Genomic DNA, 22,844 nt, shown 5'->3' with positions numbered 1-22,844 from the left:
ACTCACAGCATGTTTACTGACATATAATACAAACAGGATTTCAGACAGTGCAGAGTGTCAGGACATGATGACAGACGCTAAACTGAGTCACTGTGCGGCCTCAAAACTCATCCAACAAAAGGCAAAACAACAGGGCACCTCTGCTTCAGTACTGATTTCGGACCTTTGGACTTTTCTTTGGTGTTTACATGTCATGCTACTTTATGCTTCTACTGTTAAATTAAAATCATTTTCATAGTTCTTTCATTTTTCATGATGGGATGTGCTGATTTGTTGCATTGTCTTGTCAGTTATTTAAATATGTGTTAGCTTTTCACTGTTGGTTATGAAACACATGTATAAAGGCTCATTCACACCGTGGAGCTCTCCTGTGACAAATGCCACAGATTTAGAAATATTTAAAGTTTCCAGAGCATGTGCAGCACCATCTTGTGCCAGTACAGAAAGTAACATTACTTGGTTGGTTGGTGCTAACACTTATATTAGTTTATGTTAGCTAACTAGTGATAAAACCACAACTCAATGGAAAACAATGAGACTAAAACAAAAGAGCAGTGTAAGGTGGTCAGAGAACTGTTTGGAGGAGTGCCTGTTTCAGTCAGGTGCACTGATGATTCACTGGACGAACAAGCTGAAGTCGACGACCTCTGTGCTTTATTTTTTTCTCATCAGGTCGGGTAAACGGACTGAGCGGCACAGTCAGCTGCCCGATCAGATGTCCACAAGATGCAATCAGCAATAATTGGGAATCCTAGTGATCATCATCTCTGTGCTTCTGCTAGAAATCATTGCAGCATTCAATACTGCTGGTAGGAAAATGTTACTACAGCAATTAGAATAAGTTAGTATTATAGATAAAGTGATGCACTGGTTTGAATCATAGCTATCTGACAGATTCCAGTTTGTTCATGTAAACGAGGAGGCTTCCTCAAACACAAGTTAGTCCTGAAGTTCCACAGGGTTCTGTGCTGGGACCTATTCTATTTACATCATACATGCTTTACTTAAGGAGCATAATTAGAAAAACACTGCATGCATTTTCATCACTATTCAGATGATGCGCATCACTGGTGTTTTCATACATAAGTTTCAGTCCGTTTAAATCAAGCTTTGTTTCTCCCCTTGGTGCAGTTCATTTGTGCAGATGTGAACGCAGTACTCACACTCGGGTGCGGACCGAAACAACGATGTGGTTCCAAATGAATTATAGAGCGCTTTGTTTATGGTGTCATCATGATCCAACCTCAATCCAAGCCAACTATCAGGTGTACGTGGCAAATCTGAGCTAAAAAAACAGCATTACCCATGTATGCTTTATATTTTGGGATGCCGCAATATACTATAGATGTGTAAAGGTCTGTAGCAACTAGCCCTGGACTATCAGAGAACATTCTCCATGTTCTCTAATAGTCCAGAAAATAACACCTTCTTCCTGTATTTACTTCCTTTGTATTTACTAAACACTGCTGCTCCCACCATAGACACATCTGGCCAATAAACATACTGAATATTCTCACATTTGGAGTTCACCTGGGTTTTCTCTGTGTGGAAGCAAACCAAGCCACAAGGAAAAAGCTATAAATTTACAAACTCATCAGCAGATTTGCACCAGAGTAAACAAACTATAGGTGTGAAAATGGCCTTGGACTTGTAACACAACACAATCCACCTCAGTGCTCAGACCCCTGTTCTGGGTCTGTACATTCAGCTACAATGCCACTGCTGATCCTAAGCAGCGCCAATGCCAGCAGAGCTGGGTCTCATTTCTAACAACAATGAGGCAGCGTACAGGAATGAAATCTGCAAACTAACTGGCTGGTGTGCAGACAATAGAAACCATTATGACATCTGGAAGACACTACAGGGCTTTGATCACTGTCCTGAAGTCCCAGAAACACTCAAACCTTTTACTACCACATCATTATCTCAAGACTACACCACTAACTCTTATGTTTACGTCACAGTGTTCATGTGTAACAACCTGAAAACCAGGTACCATGAAATGTTACATATTTTATGGTACATGAGATAATTCTCTTCTCATGCCTGTTTGCAGTAATGTATAGACATCAGTGTCTGACTTGATGCTTTGTTGTGCAGTGACTTTAAAGCCCTCTGATTCTGATTAAACCTGAACCAAAAGCAGCTCTCTCACAGACACTACATACATTATTATCCTCAAATTTTTCAGCATCAGTGTCCCTTTTGTCATGCCGACTGCTGATTTGATAATCCAGAGAAAAGTTTTCCAAGTCACACGCAGACTTTTCAAAGGTGCTGGGAGTCATTATCATCCTGGACAGAAAGTGTTTTTCCCCTCCTCAAAGAAAACCAGTCAGCCACATGTTCTTGTTTTATCATGTCTAAGTTGAAGCAATTATCAAATTAGCATATTTCTACACATGTGCTTGTTCTTGGCTTCATGTCGCATGTTATTTTAAAAAGGTGTCCATGTAGAGAGTGACATCAGATGAGGGAAAGTGAAAGCATCACTGGATGTGTTTGCTTTTCTGTCTTTTCTTTGGAGACCTGGAGAGGTGTTTCCGTTTTACACGATTCAGGCAGCGCTTTTTTAACCATGGAAATGTGTCTTTGAGGGGGTAAAAATCAAAGTGTTCAAGGCTGTGGAAAGTGGCATGGAGGGAATGATGGGAGGTTTTTCTTTTTTCCTTTCAGACCTAAGCCACTAGTTTATAGCCATGCCTTTTCCAGTGATTGCACATCATCAGAATTGAAAACATTTGACCCTCACACAAAACATAATATAATTATTATTCCTCCTTCCTCCACCATGAGGGCTATACTATGAAGCTAGTTCACCAACACTCCATTCGTCGATTCGTCACAATGACGGTTATCAACTTTCTCTGTTAACTCAAGTTTTCTGCCTCAGAATCTATGTGCATTAAACATTAAAGGGTAAATTGTGCAGGAACCCTGTTTCTTAATGCAAGACTATACTGCCCATACCAGACAATGTGAGACACAATAAACACAATTAGGGATGCACCGATACCGATACCGCTATCGTTTCTAAAGTACTCGTACTCGTTAAAAGTCCCCCGATACCGGGGACCGATACCATGGTCTGAGACCTGTCTATGTTTGAGCGGCATGTAAGGGGTTAATCACAGGCCCCGAGTGCCCGCCCCCAGGCCCCGGCTGCAGCTCAGAGCTGAGAGAAGGGCAGGCGAGACAAGTCAGCCGTGTGGAACTATTTCAAAGTGAACGAAGACGCGAAAACAAAGGCGGACTGCAAATTGTGCTTAGCGAAATTGTCCAGAGGAGGCTCAAAAGGTAGCGCATTTAACACAAGTAATTTAATCAAGCACCAAAATCCCAACACGACAACGAGTACAAAGAGTTTACCCACGCTTATTAGCACAGAGGAGCATAGCTGATGCTATAGCAGTGGGACGGAAAATAGTTGGGCATTTTAAACATTCCGCCTTAGCCTACTCCCGCCTCGAGGACATTCAGGGACAGCTCAACCAGCCAATAAAGAGACTGCAGCAGGACGTACAGACGCGCTGGAACAGCACGTATTACATGCTCCAGTCCCTCATTGAGCAAAAGCGAGGGCTGGGCGTGTATGTGTCCGAGCATGAACTCCCTGACTATCTCACCATTCACCAATGGGCTCTTATGGAGACGACTGTTGCCATCCTCGCCCCCTTTGAGGAACTAACTAAAAAAGTGAGCAGCTACGACGCACTAGCCTCTAATGTCATCCCAGCTGTGACTGTGCTTGTGAGACTTCTAAACAGAGAAAAAGACGAGTAAATACCTCTCAGCCCCATGTAGCAGTGTTTAAAGTGAAAGGCTTTTTAGCTCAGTGTCACACATTATAGATGAAAACAGAAACAGTCTGACTGCTGATAATGCAGAAAAGCTACTTTTTTAAAAAAAAAAACCCTGCCACTCACTTTTTCTCTCCATTAAGTGAGTCATCTTAGACTTGATGTTAATACCTACCTCAGTTGCACTGACTGCCACAGTTCTATGTTGGTGGATGTTGTTAGTTTATTCAAATATTGTGCACTAAATAGCAAAGATGTTTATTAATGCCCCTTGTGTTGTCCAAAGCGACAGAGTTTACATTAAACTGAAAACAATACTTGAGTTGCACTGTCACTGTTAAATTTTTTTTCATAATTATTTATTCTGTAATATCTTGCATACAACATGCTTTTCAGTTTAAATAAATGTTCTTAATTCCAAACCAGTCCCTTGTTGTTGTTTTTTTGTTAAATTATAGGACTAAAGCTGTTACCTGTAAATTTAAATCATGTTTTTATTAAGTACTCGGTATCGGTATCGGCGAGTACTGAAATGCAAGTACTCGTACTCGTACTCGTTTCCAAAAAAGTGGTATCAGTGCATCCCTAAACACAATAAATATATACACACACACACACACACACACACACACATTAGGTGGAAAAAAAAAGCTTCTGAAAATGAATACACCTGTGCATCCTCCATTGTAGTGAGAAATCCTTGTTGCTCTGCGTCATGTGCTGAGAGGGATTTCTGGGTCACAGACAGGAGGACACCAAAATTAAAAGCACAAAGCACAAATTAGACAAACGAGAATGCCCGAGGACTTTGAGATTTTGTGCACACATCAGCGACAGGGATAATAAGGCCCAGGTGAACTCAATCTAGACAATAATGAGAGCAGGAGAAGGAACAAAGAAGGGGACAAAAATGCAGAAAAGCCACATAAAGGAAATAACCTTCAAGATGAAGCAGGAAATAAAAAGAAAAAGGGACAAATGACAATCCGTGCAGACAGAGGAAACCGAAAACACATGAAAAGGGAAAGGCTCGTTTTTGTTTTTACCGTATGTTCATAAGGATTACCACAATAAACAGGAACCTCAGTAAAAGGGGGAAAATGTGTTGAAATAGATTTTCCACACCACATCAACTGGAAGTAGTCCGTCTACGTTAACAAGAAACCATTATTATAATCAACAGTCTTTACACTGCGTTACGTACAGGTAAACACTGAAATTCTTTTAAGCTTTTCTTCTATTCATATTTCTGGGTTTTTAAAAAATCGTTTTAAGGGTTTATGAACCAACATGTCCTCTAGAGTTTTAGTTGGGGGAAAAAAAGTCTTATTGCCTCTAGCATGTTGTGCTGCTGCCAGCTTGACAACATAATCTGTTACAGAAACAACGTGAAGATGACTGAAAAGTGACCAGGTAAAGCTGTAGGAGCTTACTTTAAGCTTACTTTAAGTTTTCTCAGGTCTGTCTCTCTGACGCCTCACTTATGATGGGGAAAGGATGAGGAATGCCCCAGGTCAGGTTTCCACAGCCTTCTCATGTTTAAACCAACATAGCAAACAGGTAGGGATTATTCTACGTGGGCTATATTTGTGGAGCCCCTTTGATTCACCATGTTTGTACTTGTGTGTGCTGAAAGATGAAAGCTCTGCATGCAAATGACTGAGGCTGAGAAGTTCAACATCAGATATTCTGAGAACAAAATGATGGCAATTATGTCTGATCCTTGGAGATATGCAGGTAACCAAATCCTGTCAAATTGTCTTTGGATGTGTTTTTACACGGGCTGAGACTTCACCATCAAAGGTATAAACTAAATCATTCGGTGATGCTTAATTTTTAAAACTGCATATTTATTCAGACTAATGAACTATCATCACAGTACAGGTCCACAGAGGTGTTGCACATGTGTAGCAGACCAAAACTCCATTGTCTTCTTTTTGTTACCATTTGTCATTAATGCTTATAAAACAATAAACTCCTGTAAAATTGTTTAGCTTGAATGTTGAATTTATATTTATTATTGATCCTCACCTGGGAAAAACAAAGACTTTATTCGCAATTGATAAACTTCAGACCATCCTATCTGCACACGGAGGTCTGAGGGAGTTTTCAGGAACAATGATGCTATTTTCCAGAGAAAAGATCGGACAGTACACGTTTTATTTTTTTAATGAACAACAGCGCAGAAAAACCACAGTAGCCTTGATCCTTTTTGGATGAGTCCAAATCCTGCTATGCAGTACAGGCGTCAGGAGCTGAACAACCACAATTTGCACATCTTAAGACCCTGAATTCTCCTCCGTGAATCGCTACCTTATCATGGTGGAGGGGTTTGTGTGTCCCAGGGATCCCAGACTTCAATGCTCACGTGGGTAACGACAGCAAGACCTGGAGGGGCGTGATTGGGAGGAACGGCCTCCCTGATCTGAACCCGAGCGGTGCTTTGTTATTGGACTTCTGTGCTAATTACAGTTTGGCCATAACAAACACCTTGTTCGAACATAAGAGTGTCCATAAGTGCACGTGGCACCAGGACGCTCTAGGCCGTAGGTCGATGATCGATTTTGTAATCGTATCACCAGACCTGCGACCATATGTTCTGGACACTCGGGTAAAGAGAGGGGCTGAGCTGTCAACTGATCACCACCTGGTGGTGAGTTCGATCAGGTGGCAGGGGAAGACGCTGGACAGACCCGGTGCACCTAAACGCGTAGTGAGGGTGTGCTGGGAACGTCTAGCAGAGGCCCCAGTCCGTGAGATCTTCAACGCACACCTCCGGCAGAGCTTCAACAGCATTCCGAGGGAGACTGGGGACATTGAGTCCGAATGTTCGACCATGTTCAGCGTCTCCATTGCCGAAGCTGCTGCATTGAGCTGCGGCCGCAAGGTGGTTGGTGCCTGCCGTGGTGGTAATCCCTGAACCAAATGGTGGACACCAGAGGTGAAGGGAGCCACCAGGCTGAAGAAGGAGTCCTATCGGGCTTGGTTAGCCTGTGGGACTCCGGAGGCAGCCGACAGGTATGCCAAGCAAGTATGCCAGGCCAAGCGGAATGCGGCTCGGGCAGTGGCTGAAGTAAAAACTCGGGTGTGGGAGGAGTTCGGAGAGGCCATGGGAAAAGACTTTCGGACTGCCTCGAAGAGATTCTGGCAAACCGTCAGGCGTCTCAGGAGGGGAAAGCGGTGCTCTACCTGTACTGTGTATAGTGCTGGCGAAGCGCTGCTGACGTCGACTGAAAAAATTGTCAGGCGGTGGAAGGAATACTTCGAGGACCTCCTTAATCCCACTGACACGTCTTCCGAGGAGGAAGCAGAGTCTGGGGAAGAGGGGAATGACCCGCCAATTTCCGGGGGCGAGGTCACTGAGGCAGTTAAACAACTCCTTGGTGGCAGAGCCCCTTGTGTTGATGAGGTCCACCCCGAGTTCCTGAAGGCTCTGGACGTTGTAGGGCTGTCCTGGTTGACACGCCTCTGCAATGTTGCGTGGAGATCAGGGGCAGTACCCATGGACTGGCAGACTGGGGTGGTGGTCCCCATCTTTAAGAAGGGGGACCGGAGGGTGTGTTCCAACTACAGGGGGATCACACTCCTCAGCCTCCCTGGGAAAGTCTATGCCAGGGTGCTGGAAAGGAGAGTTTGTCCGCTAGTCGAACCCCGGATACAGGAGGAACAATGCAGTTTTCGTCCTGGTCGCGGAACACTGGACCAGCTCTTTGTCCTCTTGAGGATACTTGAGGGTGCATGGAAGTTTGCCCAACCAGTCTACATGTGTTTTGTGGACTTGGAGAAGGCATTCGACCGTGTCCCTCGGGGTGTCCTGTGGGAGGTGTTGCGGGAGTATGGGGTGTCTGGCCCATTGCTACGGGCCATTTGATCCCTATACAACCGTTGCAAGAGCTTGGTTCGCATTGCCGGCAATAAGTCGGACTCGTTCTCGGTGGGTGATGGGCTCCGCCAGGGCTGCCCTTTGTCACCGGTTATGTTCATAATTTTTATGGACAGGATTTCTAGGCGCAGCCAAGTGGCGGAGGGCTTTCGCTTTGGTGGCCTCAGAATCTCATCTCTGATTTTTGCGGATGATGTGGTTCTGTTGGCTTCATCGGGTGAGGGCCTCCAGCTCGCACTGGAGCGGTTCGCAGCCGAGTGTGAAGCAGCGGGAATGAGGATCAGCACCTCCAAATCTGAGGCCATGGTTCTCAGCCAGAAAAGGGTGGAGTGCCCACTCCGGGTCGGGGATGAGTTCCTGCCCCAAGTGGAGGAGTTCAAGTATCTCCGGGTCTTGTTCGCGAGTGATGGGAGAAGGGAGCCGGAGATCGACAGACAGATTGGGGCTGCAGCTGCAGTAATGCAGACGCTGCACCGGTCCGTCGCGGTGAAGAGGGAGCTGAGTGTAAAAGCGAAGCTCTCAATTTACCGGTCGATCTACGTCCCTACCCTCACCTATGGCCACGAGCTGTGGGTAGTGACCGAAAGAACGAGATCGCGGATACAAGCGGCAGAAATGAGCTTCCTCCGAAGGGTGGCTGGCCTCTCCCTTAGAGATAGGGTGAGAAGTTCGGCCATCTGGGAGGGGCTCAGAGTAGAGCCGCTGCTGCTCCACATCGAAAGGAGCCAGCTGAGGTGGTTCGGGCATCTGACAAGGATGCCCCCTGGGCGCCTCCTGGGTGAGGAGTTCCAGGCATGTCCCACTGGAAGGAGGCCCCAGGGCAGACCCAGGACACGCTGGAGATATTATATCTCTCGGCTGGCCTGGGATCGCCTTGGTGCTCCCCTGGATAAGCTGGAGGAGGTGGCTAGGGAGAGGGAGGTCTGGGCCTCTTTGGCTCTTAGGCTGCTGCCCCCGCGACCCGGCCTCGGATAAAGTGGATGAAGATGGATGGATGGATGGAAGACCCTGAAGGTCCTTATCTGTATCATAATTAAGCCTAGTAACACCTACCAGTGAGCTAAAATGACCCTTTTTTAAATCTATTTATCATTAAGTATTTTACAAGTAAAAGAATTTTACGAAACTTAATTTATATCTACTAAACTTTCATTTTGCATTTTGTCTGGACCAAATAATGCTGTAGTACTTGTACACTTTTATCTGTGGGCTGTCAGCATGCAGGTTTCTGCTGTAAATTAACATTTTGTTGTGTTCACTAATTTTCTTTAAGCAGACTTTGCACAAACACAAGAGAGGGCCTTTGCCAAAATGTGAAACCATCTGTTGTCATCTCACGATAGTTTAGCTTTCTTATTAACTTTTAAAAAATTCTCTATATTTTTAAGTGATATGATAGGATTTGGATAATTTCTGTGCCTTTTTTAAATTATGGAACTGCTGGCATTTCAGGGTGTGGTCATTTTGAAACTAAAATATCCACAAATGGAGGGATGATTTGCAGTTTCACATGGAGTTCAAACAGGCTCCATTTATTCTTAGTTTATATACATTTTAAATATCGAAAAGCAGAACTAGAAAATTGATCTCTGTAAAAATTAATCTTTAACAGAAACAGTTTTTTGTGTTTTTACTTTATCTGAGTCTTTTATCTATTTGATTTAGGACAAACAAAATGAAAATAATGATAAAATAAAATGTTGGAATTTGCATGAAGATCAACAACCCTGCAGAGCAAAAATGGGATGCAGATGTCCTGCAGTAAGGAAGAGGAGGAGGACAGACGCTCACCCGTCCTCCTCTATGTCATTCCTGTTTTCTACACATATGTGCACCAGGCTGCTGCTCCCCCATGAAACAGTTGTTTGGACGTCGGCTGTCACCACTTACACAATTAAACACAGAAAACTCCAAATGCGGTTCAACTGAGTGATGACCTTTGCCATGCTGCTCCGTCATTTATCTGCACAGATGTGTCATAAGCTGGTTCAGCGGTGGGTAAGCACCTGTGCGTTTAAGAAAAGTGTTTCTAGGCATCAACAAACAATGAGGAAAAGATAGAAGAAGAAGATAAACGTTTTAAAGGATTTCATGCAGAAAGCATCTGATGATCGCCTGTTGATGCTGGGCTTGGATTTGGAGAGTGTGGCAGGTGTTCGCTGATGGGGTTTTATTCAAAACACTATAAATCTGTTTTGCTCCATAAAACTTGATCAGTTTAGTTTTGAAAAAGGACAATAGACTCTTAAAATGTGACTGCTCTGCAGGCAGATGTCTGTAAATGTTGCACAACGTTGACCGCACTGACCTCGTCCTGTGTTGGGGAGAGACATCTAAAGACAGAACTGTGCAACATAGGTTTTCCTCGTATAGCTTTTTTGTGACCATAAAAAAATGCTGTTATATTGTCACCTGTCACCAGCTTTTATGACATCATTTTAAAGCTTTTGCATCATCGTTTTAAAGACCATGTTGTCACCCAGAACTTCAATTTTTGGCACTAAGTTATTAGCTTACATACTATGGTTATTCATAAATATGCATGCATACATTCTAGTTTATCTCCTAACCAGTGCTAAGCAAGAGACTAGTATTTCTGAGATGGTGTATTTTTAATATTTCAGGGACTTTTAAATTGTTTTTCCCTGTGTTATATTTTGTTTTTATGCCTGTGATGCCCTCTCAACCTCCAAACCATCCAGAAACATACAACAACACAAGTGAGGCTGTACCTGTAGTTCTGATACTACATAATTTACTGTAGTATCACAAACTGTGTTTTCTCTGTTCAGAGGTTTAGGCCAGTGAGCCGACCCGGTGAGGCTGGGCCTTACAGATGGTTAGGATTTACAGCCACAGCATTTTTTGCACCATGCTGTGAACATGTGAAAGCTGGACATTAGCACGAGAGGTGATTGGAACTGATTTGGAGCCAGCCACAGCGATGGGTTCAGTTTTTACTTACTGAGGTTTGGGCTTGACTACATGTTATTTGGAGACTCTGGAGTGTTGAAAGCAGGAACGTCGCAGACCCTCACTTGCTAACTAACACATACAAAGCCCCTCCCCCTCCCCCTATAAGTTGATGCATCATCATCAGTGTTTACCAATCAGCTGCACACATGCTGCAAAAACATAAATAAATAAAGCGTTGTCTGATGAACTTTGTCATGTCATGTCTTTGTTCCAATGTGCTGTCAATAATTATCGAGTTGAGTCTGGAGCGTTTCCACGTGTGATTAAACAGCACGAATCTGACAATCTGAATTCCTTTTTCATGTCCTATAAAAGAGAGAAAATTCTAACTGCTCACAGCAACTCTTTCATTTGATGCCAGCAGCAAAACTCAAAACACATCAGACACCTTCAGTGACTCAGTCCTGATTAACACTGGGTTTTGTTTGCTGGCTACCTCATTAAGTGCTCTTTACTAGTTAACATAATTTAATTTAAAAAAAGCATAAAAAAACAGCAAAGTAAAGTTAATGTTTAAACTGGTTTAACACAAAGAAAAAGCAGGATGATCATCGGTTTGTAGTAACGAGAAAGCAAAGCTGAACTTTTAAATAAGCTACTAAGAATGAGTCAAATGTCCATACGTCACCAGCAGCTTCGTTTATTTATGACGACCAAACAAAAGGTATTTAAGTCCTTGGAGTCAAGTCTATATACATTTTATTTTCCAGTCACTTTATTTACCTTTTTTCCATTTACGTAATTTAACACACAGCATGAAAAAAGGAACAGGACAGAAACAATGATGGTTTTCATCTGTTACCCCAGTAATGGACTCAAAGGTCGGCCTCTTTCTGGAAAAGAGAACAGCAACTGTCCTTCAACTCAAGCTTAAAACTGTCAATTTTCATTAAACCTGCTTTCTGGAATAAAATTTATCGCATCCCTTATGCTCTCGCTCAAGCCTCAATTACAAAAAAAAATTAATAAGAGCAAAACAATTCCTCACATGTAAGCTGAGCTCAGCAGCCAAGTGTGTGCTCAGCGCTTCCTGCAGCAGATGCACGCTCCCGCAGGTAACGCTGTGCTCTCGAAGCTGAATCCTGCTCTCACAAATCAACTGATATTTGTTTATTTGTACGGCAGAGCTGCAGTGTGATTGATCAATTGGACTGAAAAGTTCAGGTTACTGCGTTAAACCAGTTTGTGCCGTGGCAGCAACATAATCGCTGGTTTAAACCATATCGTCTAAAACCATACATATAGGTAATGCACAGCAATTTGAAATTGCAATGCTCCCAGGGCCCACAGTGTACACTAAATTATATTAAAGTTAATCTGCTTGTTAGATAATTGCAAAGCACAAAAACTTAAGTGTGATACAGTTCTCAGACCCTTTACATTTACACAACATGATAGCAACAACTGTTTTATCAGCCACAAGCTCATGTCAGACAAATGAGATACACACTGTTGTCATGTGTTTTAATTAGTTAGCCTGTCACATCCTCTTCTCTGGCCACTCCACAGACAAAGAATCTGCAGTATCGTCTAGATGAAGTATTACAGTGGAGCTGTGCAGCCAGCTGTGCACAGCTGTGTTTCCCTGAGTGACATCACAGCTAATAGAGAAAAGGAAAAAAATTAAATGCAGCAAAATATGTGACAAAAAATGAATGGATACGCTGAGCACGAGTCACTCCTAATAGTGCAGTGCAACTAAGAACTAACCCATCAACAACTATACCAACCTGATAACAAATTAAATATATAAACATGCTTTGAGTCACCTGGACCAAAAATGCCAGGCCTCATTATTTAGCACCAGTCCTGCTAGACACTCAGTTTAGCAGGGCTGCCATCTTAATTTATATTTATTTTCAGGAATTGAAGGTTAATTTCAGTTACAACATAAATGAAAGTCACACATGTGACAACGATAGTCCCTTTGTTGCTTTTCTTTTCTAAAAAGAAAAGCAACAGCAAGCAATGACAAGAAAAATGCCAGGAGTACTCCGACACTTGTCCGACACAAAAAAAGAAACATCAGATTTGCTGTAAACTCACACCAGACGGAAGCTTTGAAGAGTCAGTGTATATCATTCCAAGCTGGTCAGTGCACAATGCATAACTACCCTGAAGACAATGGAAAAATGCATTAATCCAAGAAGATATAAGAAGGTTTATACAGGCTGTAAAAAAAATGACATGTGGATATGATGAAAGTACTGACAAATACAAAATTCCCTCAATCTTGGAACTGCCTTGTCAAAGCTCAGCAAACTTCTTAGTCTGATATCACAGGGGATAAGGTTTTGGAAAGAGAGGCCAAAAGATTTTGAAGACATCCATGTCGGTGTCTGAAGAGGAAGCACGCCTCATCAGAGAAGTGTTGCACTTTCCTGAAAAGCAGTTTTGATCTCTACAAACTTCTGAAAGAATGCTTCTACACTCAGCTGGATCAGTTGACCATGTGTCTCTCTGTTGGTCGTGATATTAGGATCCATCATGAGTTTTACAGAGAGAAAACTCTCTGTTTGGCCAAACTGAGGAAAGGACACTTGAACAAGGAAGAATGATTTTTTCAGTTTGTGTCTCCTACTTTTTGTCCTGTCACGTTACAACGGAAGAATTTATTTAAAATCCATTCATCCATCTTCTTCTGCTTAAGCAGAGAAGCCCAGACCTCTCTCTCCCTTGCCACCTCCTCCAGCTTGTCCATGGGAAGACCACTTACTCTGATCTGAAACTCAGGTGGTGGCTTTGTGGGAGGAACCCCAAAAAGGATTGTTACTCAGTGATCTCAGTCCAAGTCAAGAGGAATAAAACACATTTTTCTTGCCATTTCAGAAAAATATCAGTGATTATTTGTATATGACTCGAATTCACTAATTAAAAACACATTTTGTGCCCTTCGTATTAATATTCAATTTCATCTCATTATCAAATAATGGATGAATTGCTGAAGACAAATATTTAAACCAGTATAACAAACTCACTATTAAAAGGTGCATCCGGTTTCTCTACCCCCTCAGTTTCCATGGTGGAATCACTGTTTTGGTTTCAGAAAACTAAGATCATTATTCAGCTCAGCGTGAAGTTCAACACCGTGAAGGAAAAAGTGCTTCATTGTCTGAAAACGCTCTTAAATTTAAATCTCAATTTCAGTCAGCAGGCATGTATGATCAGCAAATAGCTTTAAAAAGGGATTACTTCATGTCTGGAGCAGATCGCTGAACACAGGAACTGAATTTCAAAGGAAACAGAATACTTTTTGGCAGATTTTTCAGAGGCCAAACATTCAATTACTTTTTTTATAAGATCAATTGGTGACCCAGAGAGGCTGGATTCAGCATGCTGCACTATAACTAAGGGAGGATTCATGGTCACCAGATCCAAACCTAACTATATGCTTTAGCAAAAAAGAAAGTGTGAAGCCTAATCATAAAAGTAGAGATAGTGTCTGTGTCCTGAATCCAAACTGGTTCCACAGAAGAGGGGCCTGAAAGCTGAAGGCTCTGTCTCCCATTCTACTTTTAAATACTCTAGGAACAACAAGTAGGCCTGCAGTGTGAGAGCGAAGTGCTCTCACACTGGAGAGCAATCCAGGCAGGTTCCAAGGAAAAAGGCCGAGGTCCAGGAGGGTCTATACAAAGAAATCAAAGAACGACAACTAGGGAACAAGCCAGGAGATTACGGGAAGAATCCAGGATGGCACAGAACCCCAGGCACCGCCCTTGTGGAAAAGGTGAGCACAACCACCAGAGCAGCATACGGTGGGCCATGACAGTTGTGCTCTCACATCAGAGCGAATTCTTTGTGTGGCACTTCCCTTTTTTGCCAGCAGGAGTTTCCTGTGTGATATGTGATGCAGAGCAAATGGGCTGTAGAGCAGTGAGAATGGTTTGCCCCTAAAACACCTGCTACAAAGTTTTGTAGGCTTCGATGGCCATATGCCAGTAAGAGGAATTCTACTGGATAGCAAGAGATGTAACGTAATTATACCATTACGTTTAAAATATAATAATTTATTTAAAAATATAAATATTATTTGTTAATTATCATATATGAAATAATCTTATTTTCCTTCTGCTGAAGTCTCAGAATGGGATCAGCAGTTAAACCCAAATTAAACATTGGTTTCCCAATGTAATTGGCTGCATTGATGGCGCTCTCATCTCCATCGCTGCTCCTTCAGTAACGTAGGACAATATGTAGTATTTATTCAAATATACTGCAACTTATTACTCTCAGTGTGTACACTGCTAAGAATGCTGTGATGTAGCAAATTTAATCACAACTGCTGAAACCACATGGCCCAGCTCAGTGCTTGAAGGTATCACATCACTATTTTCAGTCTTTAAACAATCTTAAAATGTATCCACTTCAAACACAGGCTACCTGGGTACTCACACCAGCCCCCTCTGAAGACCCTGATGCTGGCTGCCAGTAGGGCTTCAGTGTGGGCCAGGAAGAGATAGCAATAGGCGTACTCAAATCCAGTACCAGCACACTCAAGGTAACACCAGAGAGGTCAAAGGTGAAGCCCTGCCTGCCCAAACCAACTTAGACCTGAGGGAGGAAAAACAACAGAGGAAACAGAAGAAAACGAGTGCCTACAATAACAGAGGACATATGTGTGATGTGATTTCCACCTGCAGTTTAAACTGGGGAATGATTTTGTAGTATAAAAATGTATAAAAGACAGTTTTTGTGTATTTTATTGTGCTGTTGTTCCCATCCATCTGGGTATTTAGTCCTCTCATAATTGTTAGAGTCATGAGAACAATACAATACAATCTTAAAAATCCCACAGCGTTTCATATCCAGGGTAAAATGATTGCAACCATCCAGGTAAACTAGGATGTCACAAAAATATCCTACAATTTAAAAAATTGAAAGCAGCGCTGCCACTGGTGGAAAATGAATTACACTTTTGTTGCTATGAGAAATGATTTGTAAAATTGTTGGCATATGTGAACGCTCTAAATTTGGAAAGTGATGGCCTCCAGTTAAAGAGAAAAAATAAATGGATATGATAAAAAAAGATATAGATCTCTCACACATAGTCTCATATTTAATTTAAAACTTTATTTGCAAAACTTTATATAATAAGAAATAATAATAATGTATCTTTTTAATCATTTGATGCACTTTGGTTGATCTGTCTTTCTACTCTTGAACAACTTCAAGGAACGTCCTTAAATTTGGCACAGATACTGTATTTCTTTGGTGGTCAAAAGATCACATTGACTTCACAAACAACAAAGTCTTTGTACACTCTTCCAGTTTATTAGAAGTGTATGACGGCCCCCACTAGCCTGAAAATACAGAGGGTTCTGACAAAATATAAAACTGGGAAATTGGTAAATGCTTCTAATGAGGTGCTGGTTCAGATTAAATGTTTTTACACGGTAACACGGGCTTGAGAAAGATCCAGGCTTTTATGATGTCATGCGTTAACCTCTAAAACTCAGCGGCTGCACTGAATTTCGTAGCGCCCACTCACGTCAGCATGTTTAAAGAGCAGCCCTCTGTTCCGCATCTCTTAAACAGCACCACGTCTATTTTTTCTTCCCCAAACATTAGTGAAGTCAAACTGCTGAAACAGATGGCAGGAAGTTGGGCAAAGGAGCATCCAAGATCATTGGATTTTCAGAATAAGACCCTGCAAAAACTTCAAAATTCTAAATAGGTGTAAAAATCCTTTTTTTTTTGTTGTTACACTTCTAATTAACATTATAGTGTAAGTATTCTTCAGTGGTGGTGCTGGTGGGGGGGATTGGTGCTTATGGGGGGGTTGGCAGACAGTACCAGGAATAAGATGCTTTAAGTGCATGTGATTATGCATAACAGATGTTGACAGATGTTTGATATAACTGCCTCTGCTGATCTGACTTTTGCAAACATTACATATCAGTTTGGTTTCATCTGCAGCACTGAGTGTAAAATGCTTCCACACAGAACTTGATCAAGTTGTTTTGGCTGGTGCAGGACCAAGAGGTGGCTCAGCAGCAGCAACACTCTTTTCTGTTTGGTTGACCAAATCCATGTGGGAAGTTTCAGCTAAGTCAATGAGTGACAGGACGCTATGCTAAGGTTATGTCATTTCCGGGGTAAAACCGCAAAGGATTGTAGGTGTTAAATGCACCTTAGAACACACGTACATCAATACTACATATGAGAGGGCGGAGGGAGTTTTGGAGTCTTCACACATATTTATGTCTGTCTCCACGTTGGGTGAGTGCTGAGTATTTGCATATGAGAGCATGAGGGTGGGAATGGATGTTTGTCTGTGTGTGCCTGTATGTCTGTGTCTATATGTCAGGTCGGGTATCAGACGCTACCTCTCTAGGGACATCTCAGGCCCTTCAAAGTATAAAGTTATAAACTGCCTCCGGAAACCAGTTAAGGTACAAAAAATCTGTTCAACAAAAATAGTGATGCAGTTCAGTCTTTTTTCGCTCAGCCGAGCCGTCTCTGTTGGTGTGTGGAGCAGCCTGTGTCATTCACCTTTTTACTCGTCACTCACTCACTCATCCGGGCATGCACTGCAGTCTAATAAGAAGCTCAGCTTTTTGATATAAAGTTTGTCTTGTTCCCGAATACAAATATTTTTTGAAGTATTTGTTCGAAATAACTATTCGTAAAAAACACGATATTCATGCCTATCCGAATACCGTATTCGGGTTCAGCTCCACCCCTATTTGAAGTAAACGGTAAAGGTTTGAACGAAACTGAGTCAGACGCAGGTTGATAGAAACCGTAAGTGTACCTGCACAGGAGGCTGCCACACTTATCGCACATCAGTCATCATCGGCTGCAGCTGATGGCATCGTTAGGAGTGCCCTATTTAGGATTGTGGCTGAGCTCCAGGCAGTGCTGGATCCTTAACCCTCTACAGCATAGCGTTGCCCTGAGGCAACAAACCACATTTTCATGCATTACACTGGCCCTTCAAAAAAAAAACAACTTTTTTTTTCAAATAATGCTACCAGACACATCTCTTTCCAATAAAATGATGAGTTGAAGGTGGTGTGACTTTCATTTTGGTGGGGGAGGACCCCTTTCTGCAAGCTGCACTGCATGACGGACATCTCCATTAGGAGGCAAGATAAAGATCACTATTTTACATGTTTATAGTGAAATAAATGTATATTAAAAAATACTTGTATGTGCATGAATATGTTAAGAAGCATATTTGATTGTTTGTTCTACTTTTGTAAATTTATTTATACAGTAAAACTGTTAATTTTCATTCGTTGCCTCAAGGCAACACTGCGCAGTTAGCCCAAAATTTTTCAGGCATTATAATGCATTTGCATATGAGTGTAGAGATGTGTTTGTGTGCATTTATATGATCATAGTCAATGTTTTTTACTTTACAATCTACTCATAATTACAGGACATGGATGTAAATACCTTTTATGGAAGGAAACCAAGGGAATGTGCACTTTCTGTCCTCAGAAAGTGAGGACAGTGAGCTTCCAGGGAGTGACATTGAAGTAGAGTAGTGGATCCCTGAATGAGGTTTGGGGGATACTTAGGAGCTCAGGGGTCAGTTGGTAAAGTAACTGTGTCTGTGTGTGTGTTAGTGCCCACATAGCAAGCAGGTCTGGCCAGGATCTGGTATCAAGTCGGCACTGCTGGCCGACTTCTGGCATGATAAGACGTATGTCATCAGGCCTGGCATAGATGGCACTGTCTATGTGATGGCATGCCATATCTGGCTTGATTGTGGCTTGGTTTATGTGGCCCAGGCCTACAGAAAACAGGTCTGGCCCAGATCTGGCATCAAGCTGGCACTTCTGACTGACTGGTGTTTTGACAGAGTGTATGCCAACCAGATGTGTGCCAGGTCTGGCAATGACGCCACTGTTTATGCGATGGCGTACCATATCTCAGGTGGTAGAGTAGGTTACAAACTGATCGGAAGGTTAGTGGTTCGATCCCTGGCTCCTCTAGTCTGCATGTCAAGAGTGTGAATGTGTATGAATGTAGTTAGGAAGCACTCAGTTAAGCAAAAGTGGGTGAATGTGGCATGTTGTATAGAGCAATTTGGGAGAGTAGAAAAGCGCTATATAAAAATCAGTCCATTCACTGTCTGAAGAGAGTTTCGGCATGTTACTTTTGCACTGTTTTGCATGTTCTGGCACATGTTGTTATTGCATGGCTTGATTAAGGTACACATTAGGCTGACATCTGGGGCCAGAGCTGAAACCGTTCTGGGCCACCACAGGGCCAGCAGTGTGTCTACAACTGGCCCGTGGCTGCACATCGCCTACAGATGGCCCACATACTGCAATGAATGACGGCCCTTTGGTGGCCCAGATCAGGTTTGCCAGAGGTAATCCACACATGGGCCAGCACAGGACCACCAGTGTGTCTGAAACTGGCCTGGTGCTGGCCCATGTGTGGGCCACCTCTGGCAAACCAGGTCTGGGCCACCAAAGGGCCGTCATTCTTTGCGGTATATGGGCCATGTGTAAGCACATTGTGTGGGCCAGATCCGTGCCATACCAATTTTGCTGTGTGTGTGTGGAAGTGTATTACTTATTGTTGTGGGGACACAAATTTGTTTACACACTCCCATTGTGAGGTCTCGCCTACTTTATGGGGACAAATTGCAAGGTAAATCATTTAATTTTAGGGTGAAGGCTTGAGTCAGGGTTAGGGTAAGGTTCAGGCAGGGACTTGTGATGGGTAGAGTCAGGATAAGTCTCCAGGAAATGAATGTAAGTTAATGTAATGTCCCCAAAAGTGATGGAAACACAACGTGTGTGTGTGTGTGTGTGTGTGTGTGTGTGTGTGTGTGTGTGTGTGTGTGTGTGTGTGTGTGTGTGTGCGCGCGCGCGCACGTGCATGCATGCATGGGGTTACGGTCAAATGTTGGATGTATTTTGGTGTTTTATTGTTCTGTGAAATGTTTGCATTGTTTATTTGTTGTTTATTTATTTGTTCATCCTTGTTGTACTAATACAACTTATTATAGAATAACTTGGAATTTTACTACCCTTGTCGCACAGTGTTGCCTTGAAGCAACAAACCCATATCTGTTTGGGGGGGGGCAGGGTGTCAAATTTTATGATTGATATATTATTAGGGACCCTAAAGCTCCCCCAAAATAGGGAGAAATATTTTTTTCCCAAAAAATTAAAAAGTCATGCAGTAGAGGGTTAAGTCAAAACTCGCTAGTACACCCGTGGACTTTGTATGAAAACCCTTGCGAGCGTAGATAAACCTGCTAACCTGAGTGTGTTTGTGTAATCCCAGAAACTGGAGAGAGGAGTGTGTTTTGGGAGTCACAGTGTGGAAACGGGAGTTTTTGGAGTTGCTACTTTCCCATATGGTAAAGATATATATAAATCTTATAAAGTTTGTATCTGTCTTGTGTGAAACTTGTATGAAAAGCATACAAGAGTGAAAACAGATATAAGATCCCTTGAAAAATTATATAATGAAACTTGTATGTTTTGGATACTTACTAAAACAATATATGAAAGTAATGAGAAAGTGGCCACTTTCATGAGTAAATCATATAAGTTTTTACTATTTCTTTTCCATATGGGTTTTCCCCTTTCATGGACATCTGCACTGTGTGTGGGATTCAGGAAGAATTTCCACAGGGGCCACAGTATTGGGATTTGTATATAGTTGTGTTTTTTTCCACTCACTAGTAATAAATTCACTGCTCATCATAAGAGTCCTGCATTTTGGGTCCTCCTTCACACTGTTACTCCACAGTCTGCCACTGACCGTGACAGAAAGGCTATTTATACTCAAAAGGGGAAGTGGAAACAGGAGGGTAACGAAATACAGCTGAACTGAATCTAGACAATTACACAAGGAGCTGAGAAAAACTGAAAGGAAGGCATGAGAAATAAACTTTCAAAGTAAAACAGGAAATAACCAAAAATATATAACTTCTACTACACTGTGGTTGTGTCCCAATTCAGGGTCTGCACGCTTGAAGTACGCGCACTACGCGTACTACGTACGGTGCGTACTATTTGTACGAGAAGTGCAGAAGTGAGAGGCTTGTGAAATGGGACGGTCTAGCCTCCGTCGCGCTGTTCAGGTTGCCTAGCAACCATGATACTAACCGCGAGAAACACTATATTCAGCTTTGTTTGACAGAAATGAAGGAGAAAAAAATGTTTGTTTGTTAGTTCATTTTTGTCATGACATCACTTTGATTAATTGAGTATCTGAGGCTGAGACCACAGGACTGTAAAACATGATTGTTGGGCTTCATTTCTGTACTGAACAGTCATTTTAAGATTAGTTAGTAAATAACAATTAGCTAATGTTGTTCATGAGACTAAAATCATCTCACTGTGGTAATGTATAATATTATATGTATTGTCAGATTATTATGATATATTTATATTACAGGATATATTACAGCAGTGAGCTTGAACTCTGGGTCAAAGATCCAAGTTGCAGTTATTTATATTTCCTATCACCTTAAATCTTCACTCAAAGACAAGTATCTTTGACAGTGTATATACAGATGTATTATATATAAGAGAAATATTGTTCGTTTAATACATTGGCATCATTACATTTGGCTCAATGCTTACATATATGTATAAAAAGAAAATGTACGAGCTGTGAAAACTGTTTCTGATAGAATGAAGAGTAGACTGATATATTAAATATTCCTTTATTGGGTGAGAAAATCAGACCATGTCATAACTGCTTTAAGTCATACAGAATAGATATCAGAGCCTTAAACAGGCTGACTTCTGCTAAATGGGTCAAACTGGGCAGAAAGTCTACAAACACATAACATCCTTATAGAATATGATGTAACACTATAGATCAACTTACCTGAGAATATAAAAAGCATATAAACAATTACAGCAATATGATGCAACAAACACAGCAGTGCTACTAATCCAAAATACTCAAAGCTTCATAGAACTGAAACAAACATTTATTTTTAGATCCATTCTGCTGCTGATACATACTTTAGGTTTCTGAATATTAAACTTGTTGCTGCCTTTCATAGTGTGTAACTTGAAGGCCCTGAGTACTTTCTCCCACACTGCAAACACTGGAATGATAAAATTATTTGAACATTACCTAATAAGACTGATTCAGGACAGACAATTAGTTATGTTAAACTTTCCTAGCAGTCCTTCACAAACAGGGAACAGTCTGTCTATTCTCTCCATCTGTCAGCTGCTGCTGGCTCTTCCTCCTCCTCTTCCTCACACACTGCTGAGTTTGTCCTGGTGGATCATCAGGGGTGCAAAGCCTCACAGATGATGTGCAGCAGTGGGTCCCTCAGTCTGTCCTCACTCTGGATACTTGCAGTTGTCACACATGGAAATCAAATGTGTGATAGGCTGCAGGATTTAAACACAAGTGTAACTTATAAATACATGTTCATACTTTTATTCCACAATCAGAGAGAAAGAAACAGAGAGAGAGTGCAGGACAGACAGACAGATGACAGTCTCAGGTGTACAAACTGCTACAAAACAGCACCAGAGAAGGAGGATTTAGTGTTTGTGTTATTACGAGTGCTAAACAAGAAGAGTTTCCAGATGGTACAGTGGACACATGTGTGACTCCTGTGATTAAAGCATCTTTCTTTCAGCTTAACGAGTGAACCGTCAGCATTGGAAACATTTTAAGAGATACTTATTATTCTTAACATCTTAACAGATACTCTGCTCCGTAACTATCGTAAAACGCTTCGACCGGAAGTAGACACCTTTCGCGCATGCGGGGTACCGATCGGGTTTCCGGTACGGATCGGGTCCATATTGCTATGATAAAGATTTAAAGTGGCAAATTATTGTTGTACAGATGGATTATGTGTCCAGTAAAGGTCATTTGCATACAACTAATCATTAACAGCAGACGCATGTTTAAACTTTTCTTCTGTTAACCATTACAAAACTACAATGACTGATTCGTAGTCATATCGTGATTTCTTGTCTGTTTCTTGAAGGAATTGAACAGGTGGACATCATGTCCTAGTCCTACGTTTTAAGCTTTGTTTCTAGTTACTATATTCAAGTGTAAGTTTCAGATGTTTATATTTTCCTCCTGTTTTCTGTTGTAGTTTTTACAGAGTTTTATCATATTACTCTGGTGATGAGTTTTCAGTCTTGTAATGTTATTCCTCCTTGGTTTCTTTCATGACTTTGTTATTTTAGCTTCCTGGGTGTTCCCTCTGCGTCATGTTTCAG

Source organism: Neolamprologus brichardi, chromosome 15, assembly GCF_056152115.1.
Source record: "Neolamprologus brichardi isolate AB-2024 chromosome 15, ASM5615211v1, whole genome shotgun sequence".
Classification (NCBI taxonomy): Eukaryota; Metazoa; Chordata; class Actinopteri; order Cichliformes; family Cichlidae; genus Neolamprologus; species Neolamprologus brichardi.
This window is presented reverse-complemented; position numbering follows the sequence as displayed.